This window comes from Aquarana catesbeiana, linkage group LG09 (genome assembly GCF_042186555.1).
Source record: "Aquarana catesbeiana isolate 2022-GZ linkage group LG09, ASM4218655v1, whole genome shotgun sequence".
Taxonomy (NCBI): domain Eukaryota; kingdom Metazoa; phylum Chordata; class Amphibia; order Anura; family Ranidae; genus Aquarana; species Aquarana catesbeiana.
In genome coordinates this window covers 29,075,519-29,100,745 of record NC_133332.1, presented here as the reverse complement: position 1 = coordinate 29,100,745, position 25,227 = coordinate 29,075,519, and the positions used below count along the sequence as shown (strand labels likewise).

The 25,227-nt window shown below is 41.5% G+C and overlaps 1 pseudogene; it reads right to left on the bottom strand.

Moving 5' to 3' along the window:
• Positions 1-752: 752 nt before the first annotated feature.
• Positions 753-18,935, bottom strand: LOC141108885 (olfactory receptor 1L6-like; annotated as a pseudogene).
• Positions 18,936-25,227: the final 6,292 nt, after the last annotated feature.

Genomic DNA, 25,227 nt, shown 5'->3' with positions numbered 1-25,227 from the left:
GAAGTAGAATTGTAAGTGACACTGAAGGTGCGTTGGGATAGGTAGGATGAGAGCCACTGAAGAGCACAGTCACGGAGACCGAGGGAGTAAAGTTTTTTGAGGAGGAGGGGGTGGTCAACCGTGTCAAAGGCAGCTGAAAGATCCAGAAGTAGGAGTACAGAATAGTGTCCATTGGTTTTTGCAGTTAGTAGGTCATTTGTGAGTTTTAAAAGAGCAGTTTCTGTGGAGTGTTGAGGGCGAAATCCAGATTGAAGGGGATCAAGAAGGTTGTTTTTAATGAGGTGGTCACTCAGTTGGTTGTAAACCAGGCGTTCAAGGAGTTTAGAGGAAAAGGGGAGCAAGGAGATTGGGCGTAGGTTGTTAAGATTGGTAGGGTCCAAGGACGGCTTTTTGAGTATGGGGGTGACCAGTGCATGTTTTAGAGCATCGGGGAAGATGCCAGAGGTGAGGGAGAGATTGAAGATGTGGGTTAGAGAGTGTAGGATGGGGTCAGAGGGTGACCGTAGCATTTGAGAGGGAATAGGGTTCAACCTCCCTTAAGCTCCCTCTCCTAAACATGTAAGAATTGTGTTCAGGATAGGAACGTTTTGACCACGGAAAAATGTAAAACGTGGCAAAATCGTGCCAGGATTCTTCTGTGTTTTGCTTTTTCCTGTGGTGCGCGGTAATTGTAGGCAGGGTATACATGAAGCCTTACATCATCACGTTTACGAGATGTAATACAGTAGTCATAAGCAATTTTTTGGCCATGTTTACTTTACAAATTTTCTTACAGCCAATTTTACATCTTTGTTTCTCTGTAAATAAAGGGATTGAGTGTTGGGTTAATGACACTGTACACTGCACTGATGGCTCGATCGTAGACCGGTGAGTAGATGGAGCTTGGCCGAAAGTACACAAATATGACTGTGTTGTACAGAAGAATGACCATGGTTAGGTGAGATGAGCAAGTAGAAAAGTTCCTCCACCTTCCTTGGGATGACTGTAGAGACAACACTGCTCTGATGATGAGTATGTAGGACCCAAGGATGAAGAGCACCGGGCCAAAGATGAAGATGGAACTTTCAATGAAGTCAGCATTATGCACAGCTGCTGTAATGTCTGTACATGATCATTATTACTGGAACATAACAAAGGAAGTGTTGGATAACCCAACTACAGAACTGCTGAGAGGAAATAAGCACAGTGTAGAAAGTAGTAAATCATATAGAATATAAGAATTGGGTGGTGTGTTAGCCTGCCAGCATCCTAAACATCATTTTATGAAGAAAAATGCAGGAAAATGCATCCGAAGGATGCCCCCTTGGACTTTAAAGGCAGGAAAAGATAATAGTAATGAACAGTAGATGAATATAAAAGGCAAAAGAATGCCAACTTTATTGGTATACAAAGATATAAAAAATTGTGAGAAAAATTCAAAGTTATACACAATACAAAAGTGCGTCAATGATGGAAATCAAGATAGATTTACACATGTACAAATGTATATCACCCCAGCTGGTAATCCAAAGTGTTGCTCAAAATGAGTTAAACTCTGTTTGAATTGCACAGCATATATCCCGACATGTTTCGGAAGATCGAATTGAGATGTACTTTTCCTTCTTCAGGGGAATTTTATAAATGGGTGTATTATTGTAATATCTGTAACATAAATATAAATATAATGGGTACATAATTCATAATAATGTAGGCATCAACAATGTATATTTTGGAGCCTAGTTGTATCATAGATAATGAGGGATGTAAAGTACTTACATATATACCATTGACTCATTAGGCAAAGAAGAGATAAAAACAAGGAAGGGAATACAGGCCGGCTGTGTAAATCCATAAACACGGCATAGTGATTAGCCATGCATCCATGGGCCGGAAAGGGGGATGCTTTCACAACAAGGGACACCTGGTTTCACAGCGGCAAACAATAGTCACCACTGTGAAAAAAGTGATGAAAAAATAGAAAGAGGAGTAATTAGATTAATCTAATAATAGGCAAAGTGAAAAGTTTTGCTGGCTAGCAAAAACACCCGCCCAACGCACGCCGATCAGACGACGGCGAGGACGCATAGAGGCTCCTAATGGATGCGACAGGGCAGGACACGGACAATATGTCCAATGTTCGCCCGCTCCATTGGAGCCCACCTGCCGGGTGTCCGCATCTAGCAACACAGCCCATGGCGGGGCTAGAGAGCCACCTAGTGGTAGAAGATGGAAATGGGCAGCCGGCGAGTATACAAATAAAAATGGGAATAAGGAAACATGGCAAATAATGATCAAAAAACAAAGTGCATATGTACATAAAAATACAGGGTATTAAATATGCAATTAAAATTATAAACAAATGCTGTAACCAAGGAAACAAGAATATGAATACAGCAATGATACAGGGAAAAAATGGAAAACAGAATAAAGATAAAAATAAAGATAAAAAGTAGGTACGAAATTTAAACATAAATATAAATTCTGAGAATATGAGTGTCTTATTTATAGATAAAGTTTAAATGAGGCCCATATAGGGCTGCATGGCCTGAAAATAAATATTAACCATTTTTGTAGAAAGAATGATGAAATATTGCCACAAACATCCTAAATTGCTGAAACTATTGTTGTTTCAAGTGAAGAAAAAGTGCTATTAGCATAGTTCTTATGGATAAACAAAAAGTCAAGATATAAAAATATAATAGAAAATGTATATAATTGTATAGAGAAAAGAATATATATGTATGAATCTATTAAAGATTCAATTCACAGACCCCAGAGGTGAAACCCGGAAGAAATGGGCAAAAATTGAACGCCTCATTTAATCCAGGTGAGGCAGTAGCCTGTAAGTTAAATATCCATCATAGTTTGCACTGGAGGAGGCGCTTGTTATAGTCGCCTCCCCTAGAGCGAAGGTGAATACGATCTAATCCTAGGAAGAAAACCTTGGGAATGGAGTCTGGATGTACCGGGCCATATGTCGGCCAATAGGTACCTCAGGGTCCCGTTTGCGGATTGTGGATAGGTGCTGGTATATTCTCTTCCAAAACTCATTAATAGTCTTCCCGACGTAGTAACAGCCTCATTCACATGTCAGCAAGTATACCACGGCGGGAGTCTTGCAGTTAATATAGTGCGTAGGACGAAAACGGTGTCCATTTGGTAAAGATATATTATGACGTCTGTCCATGTATTGGCAATATGGGCACCCTCCACAGGGGAAAGTGCCCAAAGTTTTGCAGGGGTCACCTCTGTGGGATCTATATTCATTAGTGACTAGTCTGTCACCCACAGAGGGAGCTCTCCTGTATGTGGCAGCAGGGGTATCCGATACAAATGGAGACAATAGAGGGTCTGTGGTTAGTAAATGCCAATATCTATTCAAAATTCGCTTAAGTTGTTTGTGTTGAGTAGGTGGTAATGATCCTGGTAGTATTGTCAACAGAGGGAGATTTTTGTGTGTTGAGTAAATGGCAATGTGACTGCCCAATAGTTTTTCTATACGCCTTTTTGAGGCTGGAATTAGAGTACCCTCTCTCGAGGAGTCTCAATCTCAGCTTATTGGCTTCATCTTTAAACGTAGCTTCATCTGAACAATTTCTCGTACCCTAAGGTATTGACTATAGGGTATGGATGCTATAAGAGGGTTTGGATGAAAGCTGGTCGCGTGTAGAAGTGAATTTCCAGCTGTGGATTTGCGATAAAGCTGACTTGAGAGACTGCCATCTAATTGCTTTTTAACGAGTACGTCCAGGAATGTAATCTCTGTTGTACTGTACGACATAGTGAAGGTAAGATTAAATTCATTCTGATTAATGAAAATCAGAAATTCCTGTAGAAGCTCAACTGGGCCATCCCAAATAAGAAACACGTTGTCTATGTATCGTTGCCATGAGCCTATATGGCTCACATAGACAGATGACAGATCGTTGGTAAGCAATGAGTGTTCCCACTCCCCCAGGTACAGATTGGCGTACGATGGGGCACAACAAGTCCCCATCGCCACGCCCTGTACCTGGAGGTAGTGGGAACCGTCAAAGCAAAAAACATTGTGGTGCAATATGAATTCTAACGAATTCAAAATAAATTCAGTATAATTGGGCTTGCATCCGCTGGATTGTAACACTACATGGCGTATTGTAGCAAGACCTATAGTGTGTGGTATAGTACAGTGCAGGGACTCAACATCGATGGTTACTAATAAGGCACCATCCTTAATGTGTAGAGCTTGTAGGGTCTGTAAGAAATGTAAAGTGTCCCATACATAGGATGGAAGAGAAGCAACAAGTGGTTTAAGGTGGTTGTCCACAACTCGACTAAGATTTTCGGTGCGGTTGCCAGAGCCGGAGATGATTGGTCTACCCAGTGGCTTTTTTAGTTGTTTATGCAGTTTTGGCAGTGCGTAGAATGTGGCTTCTCGGGGATAGCTAGTTCTGACGTACTCCCACAATTGTTTAGTTATTACATTTTGGTGAAAAGCTGAATCCACCAACTGGTAAAAATCATGAGTAAATTTGTCAAGTACCGAACGATGAATTGGTCGGTACCAGTCAGGATTACCGAGTATATTTTTACACATCTCGATGTATTGAGCATTGTTCATGACCACGACATTGCCACCTTTATCAGATGGTTTGATCTCAATATCGTGGTCATGGGCCAATGCATTAAGAGCAGCTGTCTCATCGTGATCAAGGTTACCGTGTGGTTTGGAGAAATTTTTAATCCTTCTAATGTCTGTGGTCACAAGTTTTAGAAAGAGGGACGCATTGCGGTTTGAGCTTGGTGAAGGGTACAGGGTTGATTTCTTTTTTAGTGAAGAGTCAGTGACCTGTGGTTGTGTGTACATAGGGGAAGTCTCATTGACAGCAGCGAGAAAGGCCTCTAGATCAACTGAGTCAATGAGATCCACAGGGTGACTTTCCTCCAGTAAAGTAGATGAAGTATCGTCAGCTGTAGCTGAGGATCTCACTTCATTAAATGGATCCATAGCAACCATGGGTTCACTTTCTTCAAGTAGGGTAATCAAGCTGTCCAGTGCCTGCTCATCTAGATTAGAAGGCCCGGACTCAAAACTGGACTTTTTTGCATATAAACTTTTTAGTAAAATTTTACAGATAAAGAGATGGATGTCCTTGATAGCTCCAAATCTGTCGAGATTGAATTCTGGGCAGAAAGTGAGACCACGAGCAAGGACATCCATCTCCTTAGGAGTAAGTGTATGTGAAGATAATTTAACTATGTTGAGTGTGGTTTTTAATTGTTTGTTTTGTTGGGAGGATGAGATTGGGTTTGCTTTTGATGGGTCTGTACATGACCTCTCATCAGATCTAAAAAAGTGCCAGGAGGCACAGATTTAGAACGTGTGGTAATTGAAGTAGTGGGTATATGTGAGGAAGATCCAGAGATGGTAGCTACAGTGGATGTATTAGATATTCCCACTAATTTCCCATGGGTTAAATTAGGTTGCCATTTATAGGCTTTGCCGTCTTGGAAGGATTTTCTATCTCTCTGCAATTTTTTGTCCTTTTTAATGAGAATATTTCTATTAAATTACTCTAAATGGTTTTTGAGTTTTTCCTCAGATTCAGCATATGAGGGATGCATTGTAAGATGAGACATTTGAGTTTGTAACTTTTCCAATTTTTCATCTAGACCTGTAATGCGTTTTTCATACTCAGTGATTAGTAATGACATCATGTTCTTAGAACATAGCTTTAAATTTTCCTCCCAGGCCACCTTGAAACTCGGATCAAAGTTATCAAAGGTGGGGAAAATTTGTACCCTGAGCCCAAAAGGGTTTAGGTTTTCAGCAATGTATTCTTGGAAAGATTTGATATGCCAATATAGTAGGGACTTTTTTTCTAACGTCTTAGTAAGGTTTAGAAAAATAGATGACAGTTCAGAGTCCAAGGACTCTTTTTGTTCAAAATCTTTTTGTAGTTTGGACATGAAAGTTGTCCATTGATCACCCTGATAAGATGCCATGTGGAAAAAAAGAAAAAAGGCAGAAGCTGAGGGAAACTCAACATCAACATCGTCTCGTACAGGAGAGGAGATAGAGGAATATTTGGGCGACTTAAACTTCCTCAAATTAACAGAAGAGCAAAAGGGGGAGCTGGAGAGAGATATAGAGGAAGAGGAAGTAAGAGAAGCTATCTTCTCTCTGGGGAAGGGTAAATCTCCAGGACCGGATGGTATACCGCTGGAATTGTACCAGCGATATGTGGAGATTATGATACCAGCCCTAACCAAGATGTATAGAGAGATATTTCTTCAGGGAGAAATGTCACCCACCATGTATGAGTCAACAGTTATATTGATACCTAAACCCGATAAAGATGGAGCTGAATGTGCATCATATAGACCGATTTTATTATTGAACATAGATTACAAAATCTTGGCAAAAATACTTGCCAAAAGGCTTAATGAAGTAATCTTATCCATTGTGGCAGATGGCCAAACTGGATTTATGCCAGGGAAGTCTACCTCAATCAATATCAGAAGAACCCAATTTATGGTACAGATGAGGGATCTTATTCCGGAGTCAAGTGCCTTGGCTTCGTTGGATACGGCCAGGGCATTTGACTCCGTAGAATGGTAATTCTTACAGACAGTATTGAAAAAAAAATGGATTTGGGGAAAAATTTAGAAAATGGTTAAAAATTATTTAAAACAATCATGTTCAAACCTACTAATAAATGGGACACTATCTTCTACAATAAAATTATATAGGGGAATGAGACAGGGGTGCCCACTGTCCCCCCAGCTATTTGCCTTGGCAATTGAGGCGCTGGCAAATAGATTTAGACAATCAAAAAAATACAAAGGTATTAAAGTGGGGGAAAAAATTGAACATATAGGTTTATATGCTGATGATATCATACTATACATGGGGAACGGGTATACCTCCCTGAAGGAGGCGATGAAAATAATAGAAACATATGGGATATTTTCAGGACTCAAAATAAATTGGCAGACATCTGCACTGATGCTGCTTGGATCAGGAAATGTAATGAGAGCCCAGACCCCATTAAAAATAGTCGAAGCATTTAAATACTTAGGAATAAATATTACGTTAGATTCTGAGGAAGCCCTGAAAGTTAATATACTCCCCCTGGTAGAATTTGTCAAGAGAAAATTGGCAATATGGATAAAACTACCAATATCAATGGCGGGTAGAATGCAGCTGATTAAATCTAATATATTGCCTAAGTGCCTGTATCTTTTTGCACATTCCCCGGTAAAAATACCAAAACAGATATTTAAAGACCTGAACTCACAGATAACCAGATTCATTTGGGCATATGGTAGAAGCAAATTAAAACTTAATAAGCTACAAAGACCTAAAAATGCAACAGGGTTGGCTTTGCCAGATTTATATTTATATTATCTGGCTGGGCAACTGAAGCATTTAAGATCCTGGGTAGGACAGGAGAAAAAAACAAGAATTGAGGAGTATTTACTAAGCAAGATGCAAGTAGAAGACCTCTTGGTAGGACTAGAAATAAAGGACCTGAGGAGGATGGGAATAAGAATTCCCCTGCTAAAATTAGCCAGAGCAGTCTGGAGGGAGGCAAGGAGGCTAACGGGCTTCTTTGATATCCCACCAGATACTGCTTTGTGGAACAATCCAGCATTTGAGCATCTGGAAAAATTTGAGGATAGTAAATTCTGGAAACAGAATGAGGTGATAAGTATTGGACAGGTACATGAAAGAAATATAATAGTACCCTACGAAAAGTTATGTAAACTATATAATTTATCAAGTAAACAGTTTTTTAGATATCTTCAGCTCAGACAAGTGTTACAGATACAGTTTAGAGGAAAGGAATTAAAAATATCTAAATATCCTCTTATAGGCATTTTGAGATCGCAGGGACCAAAAGGGCTAGTAGCCAAACTTTATTCACACCTGCTACAGAGTAAAATAGGAGGGGAACCAATGGAAATAAGGAGTAAATGGCAAGTAGCTATACCAGACATGAGTGATCAGGAATGGGATGAAGTCTACTCCTCCCATTTGAAAGTATCCCCAGCAATGAATAATAGGATAATTCAGTTAAATATTGTATATCAGACTTATTTGGCCCCGAATAGGCTGTATAAAATGGGGAGAATGATTGAACCAAAGTGCACAAGATGTGGGCAAGAAGGGGCGGACTTCCTCCACGTAATGTGGCACTGTGTCAACATAGAAAGATACTGGCAACAGGTAATCAGGAAAATAGGAAAAGTGCTAAATGAACCAATTATGGCCATAACTGAACTCTGTTGGGAATAAGAAGGGAGAAGAGAGGTAGTAATAAATATAATAGGCTGTTCCTGCAGGAAGTATTATTTCTCGCAAGAAAACAAATAGTAGAGAAATTGATATAGCCGAACCCACCGACAGCGACCCAATTTGTGAAAGCAGTAAATCATGTTTTACCATATGAAAGAATAATGTATGAACAAAGGGATAATCTGCAGAGATTTGAGAATATATGGGCAAAGTGGAGTAGATCATGTTTTACATTGGATGTAGGAATACCTGAAAATGAAGTATAGAGTGACCATGGAGAGAGTGGAGGAGAGAGAATGGAGTGATTGATAGGAGAGAATGTAAATGCAAATGAAAATATATGAAGAATTGTATAAGGACATAAAATTGTTAAATTATGTGGATTAATTTGTACAAAATTTGTAATAAAGAGGATTGAAAAAAAAAAAAAAAAAAACCTATAATCACAGGTAGTGTTACTCGCTGTGTCTCCAGCTCTGTGGTCTCTCGCAGCAATGACACCTATGCCGAAATCAGGAGATAGGGTCTCCTTCAGCCCCTCCCACTTCACATTCCTCACCAGTCAGCTAACCTCTAGTCTCTGCTCCCCCAGCCATGCCGTGAACTGAATGGGCGGCTGCAAAGAGGCTGAGTGGGCGCTGTGGGCTCCAGGAACAGCCCTGCTGGGCAGCCTTGGAAAGACTGGGAGAGCGAGCGGGCTTCAGGAACAGTCCATGACTCGGTGACCCCTGGCAAATTATCATTCGACCCCCAGGTTGAGAACCACTGCCCTAGGTCATCCAGTGCCCAAGGCAAAGATTGCAAATTGCGTCCCACCCCCCCATTATATGCAAGCTTATGAGGAGGAGGGGGAGAGAAAACACAGCCCGCACCTCCTCCCGGCTCTCTCTGCTGCTTCCAGCACTGGGCTGACAGAAGTAGTGATGCCACTGTCACTACTCCTGTCAGCCTTATAGTAGAAGGAACTTGTGGCGCCCATGTACCTACAATACACGCTGTACCCAGGGCAGCCTCCCCTTCTGCCCACTCCATGTCCCGACCCTGCCACTTTAATGCGGACACAAGAAAACAGTCTCTGAGCAGTCTTGGTTTTGTTGTTTTATTAGGGTAATAACTTGGGTACAGGGGTTAAGGGATGCCCGACTTAACTAAAAAATGATGTGTTAGGGACTGGAGTTGAACCCAGAACCTCTCCTGTGTCGGACAATGTCTCTTCTTGCTGAGCTCCCTGAAACCCTGAACAGCTCCAATTCCTTGATTGATCCTGCCTTGAACCCTGAACTCTTTGACCCTCCCATGAACCTCCTGATATAAGTCATGTCTCTGCACTTTCTGTTTGCCAGTTTATTGTCTTCCCTCCAGTCAGTATCGCGCTCCTGTCTTGACTGCTGCCGTCCATATTTTTCTACCACTCTCTATTGACCTTTGGCTTGTTCCTCAACTACGCTTCTGCCTGATCCTAACCTGCAACTACTGGAAGGGGGGATTTGGGGTGAGAGTTTTTGCTTGAAGGTAGATTTTGAGGGACCGGAAGAGGATTTCAGCTAGGAGGGAGAATTGGTGCTAGAAGAGGGGATTTGGATGGGGGATTTGTGCTGGGGGGGATTAGGGGGAAAGAAGAGGATTTGTACTAGGTGGTGGGATGGGGGGGTGGGTTTTCACTAGGAGGGGTGGATTTGGGGGGAGATGATTTGTGCAAGGAGGGGAGATCTAGAGAGAGAGGATTCATGCTAGAGTGGGGCTTGGGAGATTTTTAATAAGAGATGAGATGGAGGGTTGTATTTGGAGGGGAAGATTATGCTGAGAGAAGGAAAGTGGAGGGAAGGAAAAGGATTTGTAATGAGAGGGGGGAATTGTGGGGATAAAAACAGGCTTTGTGTTGGGGGGGTGGAGGGATATTTGATAGGGTGAGATTGGAGGAAGAATTTGTGTTTGGAGAGGGGTGTTTGGAGGGGGGAATTATGCTGGGAGAGGGCAGTAAAAGGATTTGTGCTAGGAGATGAGATTTGGGGGTGAGGGGTTTGTTCTGGGAGGGGGAGTTGGGGCAAAGATTTATGCTGGGAGGGGGGATTTCAGTAGGGTATCTGTACTGGGAGCAGGGGGAATGTTTGCATTTTAATTTGGGGAGAATTCTAGTTTGCAGAGAAAATCTATAGAGGATGTAGGTGCATAATTTTTGCCTGAAGTGGCAGAAAAGAAAGGGGTGATTTTGCACTCTCTGTGTCAGAGAGCCTAACCTCTGCATTTTGTGCATTATATACTCCTGACCTCTGCACTCTGTATGTTACATACTCCTAAAATATTTTTTAAACCATTGTGCTGAGGTTTATTCATGTCTGTGAGACTCCTAACAGCGGCACAGCAATCAAAACATATTTTATGGGTACAAGAAAGCTTAGATTTTATGTAATGCCCTTTTAAAGTATTACTAAACCCTAAATTAAAAAAAAAACACATATAGTGCTGTAGACCTCATTATTTACTTTATTTGTGGGTCTTTATTCTTTTAGCATTGTGTCTGCTTTGAAACCCTTCTTAGAAATTCTCTTCTCTCTGACTCCAGTCTTTGGGTGGCATCATCCTCTTACAGGGACCCATGGAGCCACCAATGTCCTACAAAACTCTGTGGAAGAGTTTCCTTAGTTCCGCAGAAGCTTATAGCCCTGGTGGCAAGCCATGCCCCTGCTCCTCCCTCCATCTGTAGATTGACATTGGCTGGAGACTTCAACATCCCTGTCAATGTTAACAGCCCAACTACATCTAAACTGCTCGACTTAACCTCATCTTTTGACCTAACCCAATGGACTCATACTTCCACTCAATCCAATGGTAATACCCTTGACCTTGTATTCTCCCATCTCTGCAACCCTGGCAACCTCACCAACACCCCATTTCCTCTCTCTGATCACAACCTCATTACTTTCACTGTATCCATACCTCCAACCACCCATCCCTCCAAGCAGCAAACAATTACTTGTAGAAACCTTCGCCACTTTAACACTTTAACCCTTCTCTTCTCTATTCTGCTACTGACCACCTATATGACATAATCTCTCCCTTGTCCTGTCCTGACCTGGCCACCTCTGTCTACAACAGTTCACTTTCATCATCACTAGATGCACTTGCTCCTCTAACCACATGCAGAATCAGGCCCCGACCGTTACAACCCTGGCAAACTGACAACACTAGAAATCTCAAGAGACATTGCTGTGCTCTTATTTATTTATTTATTTCAGGTACTTATATAGCGCCATCAATTTACGCAGCGCTTTACATATACATTGTACATTCACATCAGTCCCTACCCTCAAGGAGTTTACAATCTAAGGTCCCTAACTCACATTCATACATACTAGGGACAATTTAGAGATGATCCAATTAACCTACCAGCATGTCTTTGGCGTGTGGGGGGAAACCGGAGTACCCGGAGGAAACCCCCGCAGGCACAGGGAGAACATGCAAACTCCAGGCAGGTAGTGTCGTGGTTGGGATAGTCTTGAGCGACTATGGCGTAAAACCAAATGCCTGCAAGACTTCACCCTATATAAATCTGCCCTTCTAAAATACAATTCCTGCCTCCATGCTGCCATAAAACCAAATGCCTGCAAGACTTCACCCTATATAAATCTGCCCTTCTAAAATGCAATTCCTGCCTCCATGCTGCCAACAAGCCTACTTTGTCTCTCTTAATAATTCCTTGTCATCCAGTCCCTGTTGGCTCTTCTCAACCTTTAACTCTCTGCTTTGTCCCCCACCCCGCTACCCACTAACTCACTCACTGCCCAAGAGATTGCCAATCACCTCAAAGACAAGATCGATGCAATTCGTGAGGACACCTCCACTGTGCGTACATCTTCCGCACCCAACATACCTTGCCTAACAGCACATTCAACACTCTCCCCTTTTGAATTAGCTACTACTGAAGAGGTTACAAAACTTTTCTCAGATGCCCACCTAACCAATTGTCCCTTGGATCCTGTTCCCTCACAACTACTATGGTCACCCTGTTCGTCTATCCTATGCTCCCTCACTCACATCTTCAATCTCTCCCTCTCTAGTGGCACCTTCCCCTCCCCTCTAAAACACGCGCAGATCACTCCCATTCTTAAAAAGCCCTCACTGGACCCTACCAACCTGAACAACTTAAGACCCAGTGACATTTACACAGCGATCAGTGCTATAAAAATGCAAAAAAAAAAAAATATGCATAAAAAATATAAAAAGGGGTTAACACTAGGGGGCGATCAAGAGGTTAACTTTGTTCCCTAGGTGTGTTCTAACTGTAGGGGGTATGGGACTGACTAGGGGAAGAGAGAGATTGGTGTTCATACTTAGTATAATCACACAATCTGTCTCCTCTCCCCTGAGGGAACCGGGATTTGTGTGCTTACACACACACACATTCCTGTTCTCGTTCTGTAATGAGCAATCGTAGGCGCCCGATGGTCATCGTGCCCGCCGGACATTTGCATCGTCTCCGGAGACACACTTTGCGCGCACCCCCTGAGGAGTGTTAAAGAGCTGACCTACAGCTAAGACGACTCGCGCAGAGGAGCCAACCTGCCACAGTATAACTGCGGCGGCTAGACCAGAAGCGGTTAATATATCTTTTTTTATCAATATATCAATCCATTGTATAGTCAGAAACCTTCAAAAGTGGAACTTCAGGCAAACAGATAAATGCATAGTTGAAATACATTTATAGTTTTTTTTTCTCTATGGCACTAGCCCTGCTTGTACCTTTATATGACTAGAAGATTTCTGGCTATTGTTTCTATGACTGTTGTAGCCCAGATTAGCAGTGTGCTGTGACGCAGGTTTTTAAATCCAAAAAAGCCAAGTCAGCTCATGATGTAATTATTGATAGGTCAGTTCTCATTCCAAATGGAGGGTTTCTTTCCCCCATGGTTTCCTGTATATCTGGGAAATGCACTTATCTCATGTTTTCGGCTTGCTGTTTTCTCTTTTCTTTGTTTTTACACTTTTTTATTGTGTATTGTATATATTCTGTACCTTTGTTAAAAAGAGATGTATGTGTAACACAATTCTGAGTTAAAGTCAGAATTCTGAGTTTCAAACTCAGAACTCTAATATTACAAGTTTGGGCCATCCTAAAATGTATTAAAAGTGAAAAGATAGGTAAAATACTGCGCCGACCTGTAAAGTGTAAGCAGTCAACACAACAATCAGACTAATTGTAATAGAAATGTGAGTAAAAGTTTAGCGCTAAAAATGAAAAAAATATATATATAAAGAGTGAGCAAAAGAGGCTATCTAAAAAGACTAGTCTCTCATGTAAAAAACGTTTATCAATATATATTGTGTATTTCACAACTACAAAGGTGAAAAGAAGCATTATGCGACTTCAAAGTAGCAAGAAAAATGCATATATAGTGTCACGAGTGATTCAAATGAAGAATATATTGCAGGCAGAAGTGCAAAACAGTATAAAAATGCAATTAACTACAAAGTGTCAACATGTAAAAGTGACTAATAAAGTAAACTTGCAATAAAGCATACAGATACAAAGCCCGTGGTAAGTCTTATATAAGTTAAGAACACAATGCTAAAACAGCTGCAACAATGCAAAATAAACAATAAATAAATATGAGTCCCAGAAGTGGTAGCAATGAAAAGTGATGTTATGAAAAGGCAATTAACTACAAAGTGCATTTATCGGACAGTCTCTGGGGTAAATGTATTCAATGGTGGATGTACACCCGGGAGTGCCTTCACCATCAAAGGGGGAAGGGGGAGGAAGGTACTCTTACCAAGAGCGATGGACCCAGCTCACCGTACGGTGGTGGGTCGATTAGGCATGGAAACGGAGACCTGAAGCCGAGCTGCCAAGGTGAGCTACACGATAACCTCCTCAATAGGCAAACGGACATCAAAGACGCCAATTTTAGGAAGATAAATGAAACATTGCAACTCCAAGCAGGTATCAGCTCACTGGAAACTTCTCCTCCGGGTAAGATATGTGGTATTAAAGGCATATAAGAGAAAAAAGGAATCTCCACATGGTGTAAATCCGTATGGTAGAATTTATTAGCAAAAAAAAGGATATCCAAAAAAGTATTCAATAAAAACAATTCAAATGAACAGATAAAAGACAGCGCAGTGTGAAGTGGCCGGGGCCAGCGTATTAACCCTACGCATTTCATCTTAAGAGACTTCAACTGGGGTATATATATTCTTTTTATTGAATACTTTTTTGGATATCCTTTTTTTTGCTAATAAATGCTACCATACGGATTTACACCATGTGGTGATTCCTTTTTTCTCTTATATGCATTTAATACCACATATCTTACCCGGAGGAGAAGTTTCCAGTGAGCTGATACCTGCTTGGCCTTGCAATGTTTAATTTATCTTCCTAAAATTGGCGTCCTTGATTTCCGTTTGCCTATTGAGGAGGTTATCGTGAAGCTCACCTTGGCAGCTCGGCTTCAGGTCTCCGTTTCCATGCCTAATCGACCCACCACCGTACAGTGAGCTGGGTCCATCGCTCTTGGTAAGAGTACCTTCCCCCCCCCCCCTTTGATGGTGAAGGCACTCCCGGGTGTACATCCACCATTGAATACATTTACCCCAGAGACTGTCCGATAAGTGCAGCAGTTGCCTTTTCATAACATCACGTTTCATTGCTACCACTTCTGGGACTCATATTTATTTATTGTTTATTTTTGCATTTATTGGTTACAGCTGTTTTAGCATTGTGTTTTTAACTTAAACAAGACTTACCACGGGCTTTGTATCTGTATGCTTTATTGCAAGTTTACTTTATTAGTCACTTTTACATGTTGACACTTTGTAGTTAATTGCATTTTTATACTGTTTTGCACTTCTGCCTGCAATATATTCTTCCCTTGAATCACTCGTGACACTATATATGCGTTTTTCTTGCTACTTTAAAGTCGCATGACGCTTTTTTTCACCTAAAATGTATTAAACACAAGGGCTCTTCTATAGTATCTGATTATTGATAATGTGTAAATTTTTTTATCCAGCTTAGGTCCACCTCATAGCAATTTTACTGCTACAGGGCGGCACCTGTGTGACGGATCATGTACAGTATATATACGTGATTCAATACTTCCAGGTAGGGGGCACGCATGCGTGCTGGCTCACTCCCGCTGTGATTAACGGGAGCAGCTTGGCAGGTACCACAGACTCAATGGGTTTTATTTACTGAAGCTGGAGAGTGCAAAATCAGTCTCACTTCTTCTTAGAAAACAATCAGCTTCCAGGTTTTATTGACAAAGCTTAATAGAACAATCTGGCATACCTCCCAACATTTTGAGATGGGAATGAGAGAGACCTACTAGCAAACATATGTAGGCATAGGACACGCCTCCTGCCACACCCCCTTAAAGGAGATTTAACCTGCTGGGAAGTCATAGTCCAGTCTGAATAATGTGTCCGGATTTCAGACAGTCTGAAACCCGGACGCATGATTCCAAACCCGAACTGTCTGGGGGAATCCCGGACAGGTGGAAACCCATACCAGGCCCTTTGGGTCTGGCAACGATTTTAAGGGTAACTCCACAACAAAATTTTAAGAAAAATTGCCATGTGGTCCCCCAAAAATCCATACCAGACCCTTATCCAAGCATGCAGCCTGGAGGTCAGGATGGGGGGGGGGAACGAGCGAGCGCCCCCCTCCTGAAGCATAGCAGTCTATATATGCCTCCCAAAGGATCTTGTCCCCATGTGGATGGGGACAAGGGCCTCTTCCGACAACCCTGGCCGGGGGTTGTTGGGGTATGGGGGCAGGGGGCTTATCGGAACCTGGCACCTCAAAGCACCCCCCCATGTTGAGGGCATGTGGCCTGGTATGCTTCAGGAGGGGGGGCGAGCGAGCTCCAGGCTGCATGCTCGGATAAGGGTCTGGTGTGGATTTTGGGGGGGGACCCCACGCCAATTTTTTTTTTATTTTGGAATGGAGTTCCCCTTAAAATCTATGCCAGACCCAAAGGGCCTGGTATGGATTTTGGGGGGAACCCTACGCCAATTTTAGTTTAGTTTGGTTGATTTTATTATATTAACTCTTCAAACGCATGCAATAATATGTAAGTATTCAAGAATATTATGGTGTAGAATTCCAAACATCACACACTAGTTAACGGGCAGTTTACATTTTTTTTGCTTGTTTATTTTAATTTGCTTGTGCACTGGATAAATGAAAACAGCTGCCTTAGGTGGGTGGTAGATTGGCTGGGATTTGAACTTATAACTTGAGTTGTTTGGAGACAACTGAGTAGACCACAAAGCCATTGTGCTAAGTACACTGCCACCTGCATAATAGTGTAGCATTATTAAAGAATGAACATAAATTACTGCTTTATAGTCACCTAAATAAAAAATAAAAAAACATACAAGAGATATGTAACCTAAATGTTCAATACATGTAACTTTGCAGAATAGCAGTCATTACTCTATAATGCTCATTCATAACTACATTCGTTAGCAAAAGAAGAAAACAAACAAGGAATACTAATTGGAATATACATAAAAAGATGCACATGAGGTAGAGCACACCTCACATAAAAATGTTTTATTCACATTTATGGATCATGGTTGCAATGCAGTACTATATAATAACTTGGTAGCAATTGACACTTGCAGATCCACAGAATCATGATTAGCGCCGATTAGCACCGATTCCGAATTTACTAAGGCATTTTTTTCACTAATTTTTCTTTCACATGTTCACCTAGTTGAACTCCTAATTGCCTGAAATGGGAGCTATTACATGTAGAGCGCCCAGTCATTGCCAGGACTCTTAGTAAATGACCCCTTATTTGTTTCTGATTTCAGCTGCTTCAAAAACTCACCAATCTGCCCGAAGTGAGCTACAGAAGTAGCTTCAAAACATTTCTGAGCTTCTGACGTTTAGCTTCAGGCAGTTTGGAGTGGAGATGTAAAACACTTCCAAAGAGAATAATTTATTTTTTTCTCCCTGATCCAAAACGCTCAGGTGTGAATGGGGCCCTACCGAGGGATAGGTATTTCCTTCGAGTCTTGAGATTTTACACTATTCTACCAAACAACGTAGCCATGCTGTTGATCTGACTTTTCTCTGTTGCAGTTAAGCAATACATTTAGGTCAGCTTCCCACCTCCAACCTGTGGCTGAACACCGAAGGAATAGCAGCAGACTGTTGAGTTAATCTCTCTGCTCTCTTTTCTCCCAAGCACAGCATATACCGATCTAAGTACTGCTGTACAGGTGAGTACAACAATCTAAAATCAAGTAAAATCTAGACCAGCCATTCTAGACCAACTTTTTTAACATGGATGAACCCTTGAAATAACGGTCTGAGGGAACCCCTGCTAATAATTAGTATATTGATAGCCCATGGTACATTAGCGTGCTGGTCAGTGTGAATAATGCAGTTGTGGTCAGTGGGAAGACTCCAAGCCTTAAAGATAGTTAAAAAGATCATTGGTTGTTGTGGTTCTTTATCTAAGAAGCAGAAATTGCTCATTGCTCAAGGAACCCCTACCAAGTTCTGAAGGAAATCTGATTAAGAAAGGTTGATCTAGACTAACTACATTTAAATTATTTTAATTATTTTTTTAAGGAAAATACATGCATTTTTTATCTTTAAATATATCTGTCTGGGGTTAAGCTCTAATTTTACTAATGTATTATTTTAGTGTTAAGTGCACTTTAACACACACATTGGGAATTAAATCCTTTCCCCTTTAAAATCTAGTCTTCTAATTTTTTTTTTCTTGAGTCCATTTTAAAACTTTCATCCCTGCAGCATTGTGTGACCTTCTTCATCGCTCCTTTAACCTTCTTGTTCCTTAGACTGTATATAAATGGGTTGAACATTGGTGTGATGACACTGTATGACCTGATCATAGGTTACAGAGTAGAGGGCCCTTGGGCGAAAGTACATGAATATGATGGAGCTGTAGAATAGGATGACCACAGTTAAGTGAGAGGAACAAGTAGAAAAGGTCCGTCTTCTGCCTTTGGAGGTTTGCAGCTTCATAATATCTTTTATGATGAGAATGTAGGAGCCCAAGATAAACAACATGGGGCCCATGACAATTAAAGACCCTTCAATGAAGACAGTCATTTGCTGAGCATAAGTGTCTTTGCAAGACAGCAGCCACATGGCCAGAACATCACAAAAATAGTGATGGGTAACCCAATTGCAGTAGGGAAGAGTCGATGTCATGACTGTGAACAGGGTGAAATGTAGAGTGACGACAGCCCACGAAGAAGTCACCAAACCGATGCACGTCCTATTGCTCATGATGGTTGTGTTCTACAATGGTTTGCAAATAGCAGCATACCGATCCAAGGCCATGATGGTCAGTAGAAAGCTGTCCATATTACCAACTGCATGGAAGAGGAAGAGCTTCACAAAACAACCATGAAATGAGATGGCCATATTTTGAGTTAGGAGGCTACAAAGAGCCTGAGCGATGGTGATAGAGGTCATGCAAATATCAACAACAGAAAGGTTCCCCAGCAAGAAGTACATTGGGGTACGGAGCTGAGATTGGGTCAAGATAAGCATGAAAAAAAGACAGTTGCCCAAAACACAGAGAACATAAGCTACCATGAAAAAGGAGAACAGAGGCAGTCTAAAGTGGGGTTTCTCTGAAAGGCCCAGCAGAGTGAAGCCCTGGACCGTCTGATTCTTCAAATCCATATTTAACAAACTCAGGAGTATTTACAATTTAATTTATTGAAATGTGGCTCCTCCCAGCTGTAGACAGATAGTGTAACTCAAAGCACAGACACATTTTGTCATAGGGTAAATCAAAGGTTTTTAAAACAGCACCTATAGTCTTCATGTTTGGTGAAAATGGCTACAAAATGAATAAAAATCAGATTAATGGAATTTATACTCTTTGTGATAATGCAAAAAAAGCCTTAACAACATAATAATTGTCTATGAGAAAAGATCTTGTAGACTTTGGATAACAGACTATTGTTTTATATACGTAATTAAAACAGTACCTAAAGTGTATCTAAGACCAACAACAAAAATGCAATATGTCTCAGCGAACCAGCCCTTATGGGGCTTACACAAGGGGGCTTTCTGGGTCCGGCTGAGTTACAACATAAAGATTTGAAGCAAGTTCCAAATCTAAAGTCCGTCAGATTTGCGACTGGAAAAGTCCGCTGAAAGTCCGGGGAAGCCCACACATGATCAGATTGTCCGCCGGATTTGGTCCGTCAGCGTCCGTCGGACTTTTGTAGCCGAGAAGTCCGACCGTGTGTAAGATGTTGTGGTTGCATGCGTTTCCGTTTTTCAGACCAGGAACGTTTTCTGCAAGCATAGAAAAAAAACCTGTTGATAATGCTAGAATATTCCAGTGTAACTTCTTGTGCATTAGATTGAAATCTCAATGTCATCAACTCTCATGAGTTCTCTTCTGTAATCTACACCTATGGAGATGAAGAGAGGGTTGGGTGTTCTGAAATCCTATCCTAGGGTAACAACTCTGCTCCTACATAGATACTAAAACAAAATAAAAATTTGTCATGCGCTAGGTCCAATAAATGAAAATATGTGAATGATCGCATAAGGATGCAGCACTCAACAAAATGTCTGAATACAGAACATACCTATAATAGTTCAAAATAGTGTTGCACTTCCTATTTAAATATCCCAGTGGTGCAATACAATAAACAGAACAATGAACAAATCAATTTTACAGTGAATGAATTATTAACTTTAAGGACAACTGGAAAATCCAAAGATGAAGAAAAAAAAGTGTCTGTTATTCATGATTCCAATGCTTACTACTGTAATCTCTGTGATTGGTCACAATGATCACATGATACAAGGCCATTCACAGCAGCCCTGTACCATGTGATAGCTATGGCAAATCACATAGATCACTGTAGTTCTCAATGGCTGCAAGAATGTAGCCGATCATTGTTAGAAATGATTGCTTACATAGCCATCATAGCTGTATCATCGTGCATTGTAATCATAGTGAAAAAAAAATCCCAATCACATCCACAGAGTAGTACGGTGTCACTATTGCAACTGTCACATACCTGTATGCAGAGCCTGTGATGAGGAGGTGACTTTTTGCACAATTCCTGTCCAAGCACCCCTGAATAGTGACACAGGGACTGCAGGGGCAAAGGAAAGGCACAGGTGCCAAGGTGGAGGCGCTGTACACAGGATCTTGGGATCACTAGTATCTCACGAGCAGAGGTACAGCTGGTAATGCACTGTGTTGTACCAAGTAAAGTTGATAGACACCAGGATGAATCTGAGTCAGGAACAGGCAGAGGTCGGCAACAATCGGGTAGCAAGGTACAGGGTCACTAGGCAGAAACTTAGTGAGTAGTCCAGGCCGGGGTTGGCAGCAAAGACAGACAGAAAACATAAGCAGCCAAGGATAATCAAAGAGCAAAGTCAGACATATAGCCCGGTTGGTACAGGATCATGAATGTGCATCAAGACTGGATCATGGGGCCAAGGCTGAAGACCATATAGCACAGGACAAATGCAGAATTCAGGTTTAAATAGGCACATATGCATTAGCCAAACAGCATATCTTAGCCTCACAGCTGGCACCAGTATGAAAAAATAAATTAAAAAAAAATGTATTTTTTTTAATTAACATACTGTCACCAGAGGAAGTGCAGTGTCCTGATCCAGGATCATCGCCACACCCGTCATATTGTCCCTAATCACTGACACTTCAGTTACAGTGTCCTGATCCCCACCACACCAGTCGCAGTGTCAATACACCAGTGTAAACCAGCAACAGTGTCCCTGATTGTCACCACATCAGTCCCAAAATCACCAGGCAGTTGTAAGTCATCAGCAGTGTTCCTGATCACCACCACACTAGTCCCCAGTGTCACCAGACCAGTGTAAGCCAGCAACAGTGTTCCTTATCACCGCCACACCAGTGCAGTGTTGCCTCTACTTGCTGCCTTTACTAACCCTGGCCTGTTTATTGATCACATGTCTGCCTGCTGCCTGGACTGTCCCTTTGCCTGTTTGCCGACCAGGTCACTGCCTGTGGCCTGGACTGACCCATCTGCACATCCGACTGAGTGTATTCCTGTTAGATACCAGTCACAGCCATCCCCTGTAGACAACTGCACTCCTGAAACCATAGGAACTCTTTTGTTCTTCCTTTCTTCAGCCTCCTGTACTTCCTAGCCACTGAATGTGGCATTCCTGGGGGAATTCATGTACCAGTAGGCTAGGCTTGCTTGGCTCAAAAAAAACTGGGACTGCTATAGGTGACCCTACGCTATAGTATATTGCCTGACCACTCATATAGAGGTGACCATTACAATATATTAGTTTTGGTACAATTAGTTGATTTCTGTGATATACAAGATACCATGCCCAGCATATATTGAAAAAGTCTCACACATGTGGTATTGCCATACTCAGGTGGAGTAGTAGAATGTGTTTTGGGGTGTAATTCTTATGCCCTGTACACACGGTCGGACATTCCTACAACAAAATCCATGGATTTTTTCCGACGGATGTTGGCTCAAACTTGTCTTGCATACACACGGTCACACAAATCTTGTTGGAAATTCCGAACGTCCAAAACGCGGTGACGTACAACACGTACGACGGCACTAGAAAAGGGAAGTTCAATAGCCAGTGCGCCAACCTTTGGGCTCCTTCTGCTAATCTCGTGTTAGTAGAAGTTTGGTGAGAGACAATTTGCGCTTTTCATACTCATGCTTTTCCGATTGTTACTGCTCTTCAGTTTGTGCTTGTTACCAATCCTCTATCTGCTGACTTTGCCCAACCCATACACACTATACCTACCTCTTTTGTGGTTATATTTATGGATGAATTCACCAAAGCATGTAGTCCAAGGGCCTGTCTGAATACTTTCAAATGGTACTGTTTAAAGTTTTGATCTCTTATTATCTTGATAGGTAATTGCAGAATGTAAAAATGTGCTTCAATTTGGACAGTGTGTATTCATATTTTTGTATTATGACACTTCTTACCTGTCCAGTGGGCTGCCAATAGTGTAAGTAAGGAGGGGCTGGCCAAAGTTAAACACATTATTTATACATTCAGCTCTCATGGAAGTGGAGAGGGCTACCTGCCAAAACATTCCCTCCCCCTATCATTTTTACAATGGGCCATCAGAGAGGGTGAGGAATCTGATAAGTGTATTTTATATATTTGTCTTTAAATACTCCTTCAAATAAATGTTATACTGATGTTGGCCAAGAATGTTTGTGTTTAATCTGCTTGCACTGTTTATGTGCAAAATTACTATTTTTTTTTTCTTGTTTGACTCCACAGTTTCCTTCAATGCCATAGGAATGGCAGACTGTGGCCTCCCACTTTGCCACCCGTTGGGACTTTCCCAACTCCGGAGGGGCAATAGATGGGAAACACGTCCACATCGTACCACCCCCCAACTCAGGGTCATACTATTATAATCACAAGGGGTTTAATAGTATAGTGTTGTTGGCGGTGGTGTCGGCGACTTACGAGTTTCTGTATGTGGACGTGGGGAAAAATGGCCAGATGTCGGATGGTGGAGTCATCGCCCAGACAGGGTTTTACAGACGGCTCCAGAATGACAGCTTGGTCTTGCCACCTCTGGAAGACAATGTGGTGGGACTGCCGTTTGTCTTCGTCGCAGATGAAGCTTTTGCGCTGGGGGACCATCTTCTGCGGCCATTCCCGATGAGGACCCTCACCCCGAACCAGAGGGTTTTTAATTACCGGCTGGCCAGAGCCAGAAGAGTGGTTGAAAATGCCTTTAGAATAATGGCCAGCCACTTCCACCTATTTCTGACAGCGATCCATATGGCGTAATATAAACTGAATCATATTGTCCTTGCCTGTTGCATTCTCCACTGAGAGACTGAGGGACTGAGGCCGGTGTTCCAAATCCAACTACCTTGACCACACTTGAACCTGGCCGTCCTGGCTTGCTCCCCAAAGCGCATGCGAAGTTAGACAGAAGTATCTCGAGTACTTTGTGGGTAGGGGGGCCATTGATATGCCAGACAATGTGTGAAACTTTTCTCAAATAAATATTTTTGTTATAAACTGAACTCATATTTCATTTGATTTACTGCTTGTGTTTCTTTTAGCTGTCTCCTTGGTTCTCCAATGGCCTTTTTTATGGCCATTTTCTTCAATAGTGCAAACATAATTAATTTGATACATGAGGTGACAATCTCTTCTTCTGCAAAATATTATGTTGTGGGTCTGCTACACACACCTTGTTTTTGTTGTTAATGTATGTAATGCATTAATGTTAAAAATATTCATCATTTTCAGCACCATGAATGAATTTTGCCGAGTCACGAAAATGGCATGATTGTGGCAAATTATAAAGCACTGTGGGAGTTATTTGCTAAAGGAAAATCCACTTTGCACTGCAAGTGCACTTGCAGTGCAAAATGAACTTGCCTTTAGGAAATAACCCCCATTGTCACTGTAAACAACAACTTAATCCAAAAAATGCTATTGAGCATTGAAAGAAGAAGCCACACATTGTTGACTATGTAACTATACTATGTAACTATTGTTGAGTCTTAACATTTTTACTCTGTGCACATTCACATGTGCGTTAGAAAAGGGTTTTGGAACAAACCAACATATTTTAGTAATAACATTTTTGGTATAGACAGTAGTACAAATAGCCTTTTTTGTGCTAAATAGGCATGTTTAAAACCATAAAACAATACCCAACTCAGGAACTTACAAAGTTCAACTTTGAAAAAATGAACTCAAGATAAGACATTAGTATGTCCAAACTGTGTTGATCTTGCCTTCATCAGATGGGGTGATGTAACCCCTGTGAAAGCCAAATTTTGAAGATGCACACAAATTAAGAGTCAAAATGGTAATTTCCCTTCTGATCCCATGCCTAATGTCAACATGTGCTAGCTCCCATCATGGGGGATCAATGGACATGTTTCGGGGGTGCAACCTCTTCCTCTCAGCTACTTTAGTTGTGAGGAAGGGGTTGCACCCACCAAACAAGTACATTGATATCCCGTGATGGCAGATAGCACATGTTGACACACTATGTGCATCTTCAAAATTTTGCTTTCAAGATACTTCAAAAACTGGTGGAAATGATCAAAAAAGGAAGACTTTAGTTGTTTTTTAGATTCTGCCTAAAACATCAATGATGTTTTTGAGTCTTTTTTTAACATCATTGATGTCTTCCTTGATCTTCTGTAAATCAGGATTGCAGACCATGATCTCACAAATGATGGCGTGTGCACTTGCACTTGTGAAATAAGTTTCTTCTTCCACAACATACACATCACCTTAAAAAAACACACCATGTATTACAAATATGCAGGCATACATCTATTACCTGAAGCTGTTGTCTCAGACACTCACCTGTTGTGGTCACAATTTCGCCAACTTCCAAAACCTCTCCTTCCTCCACATCCTCTGGTTGTTTCGGTGGTATTTCCCCTTCTTTAGGAGGTTGTGGGGCCCTGGTGTCCTCAGATGTCTCGAGTTTTTTCTCCCCTATGTGAATAAAAAAAAGGTATACTTAGCACACAGATATTTGAGTCCAGAAATAGGAATATGAAACATTGCTTGGAAGTGTCGTACAGTTGGCTTTTTGAGCAGAGTTCCAATCTGAAGCCTTTTTTTTCCCACTTTCTAAAGCTGGAATACTTACTTTTTTTGTACAATTTTCACACATGAAGACACCCCTAGTATCCACTGGAGCACCTGTGTGGGACACCCTAAAAAGTTTGTTCTGATGTCTCACACTAGTGCTCCTGCGTCAAGATGTGTAAACAGCTGCTGAGTGTCCTCTCTTTACACTGAATCAAGTTTACATTTCGTTCTAGTTACAAACCCATCTAGACAACAATGTACTAAACTTATTTTAATACAAATAGGCCTGAACAAATGTAGTTAACCTGCATCTGCCAAAAACATTGTATTAGTGAGCGAACCAACGATGTTTACTACAAACGATTATGGTGGCCACGAA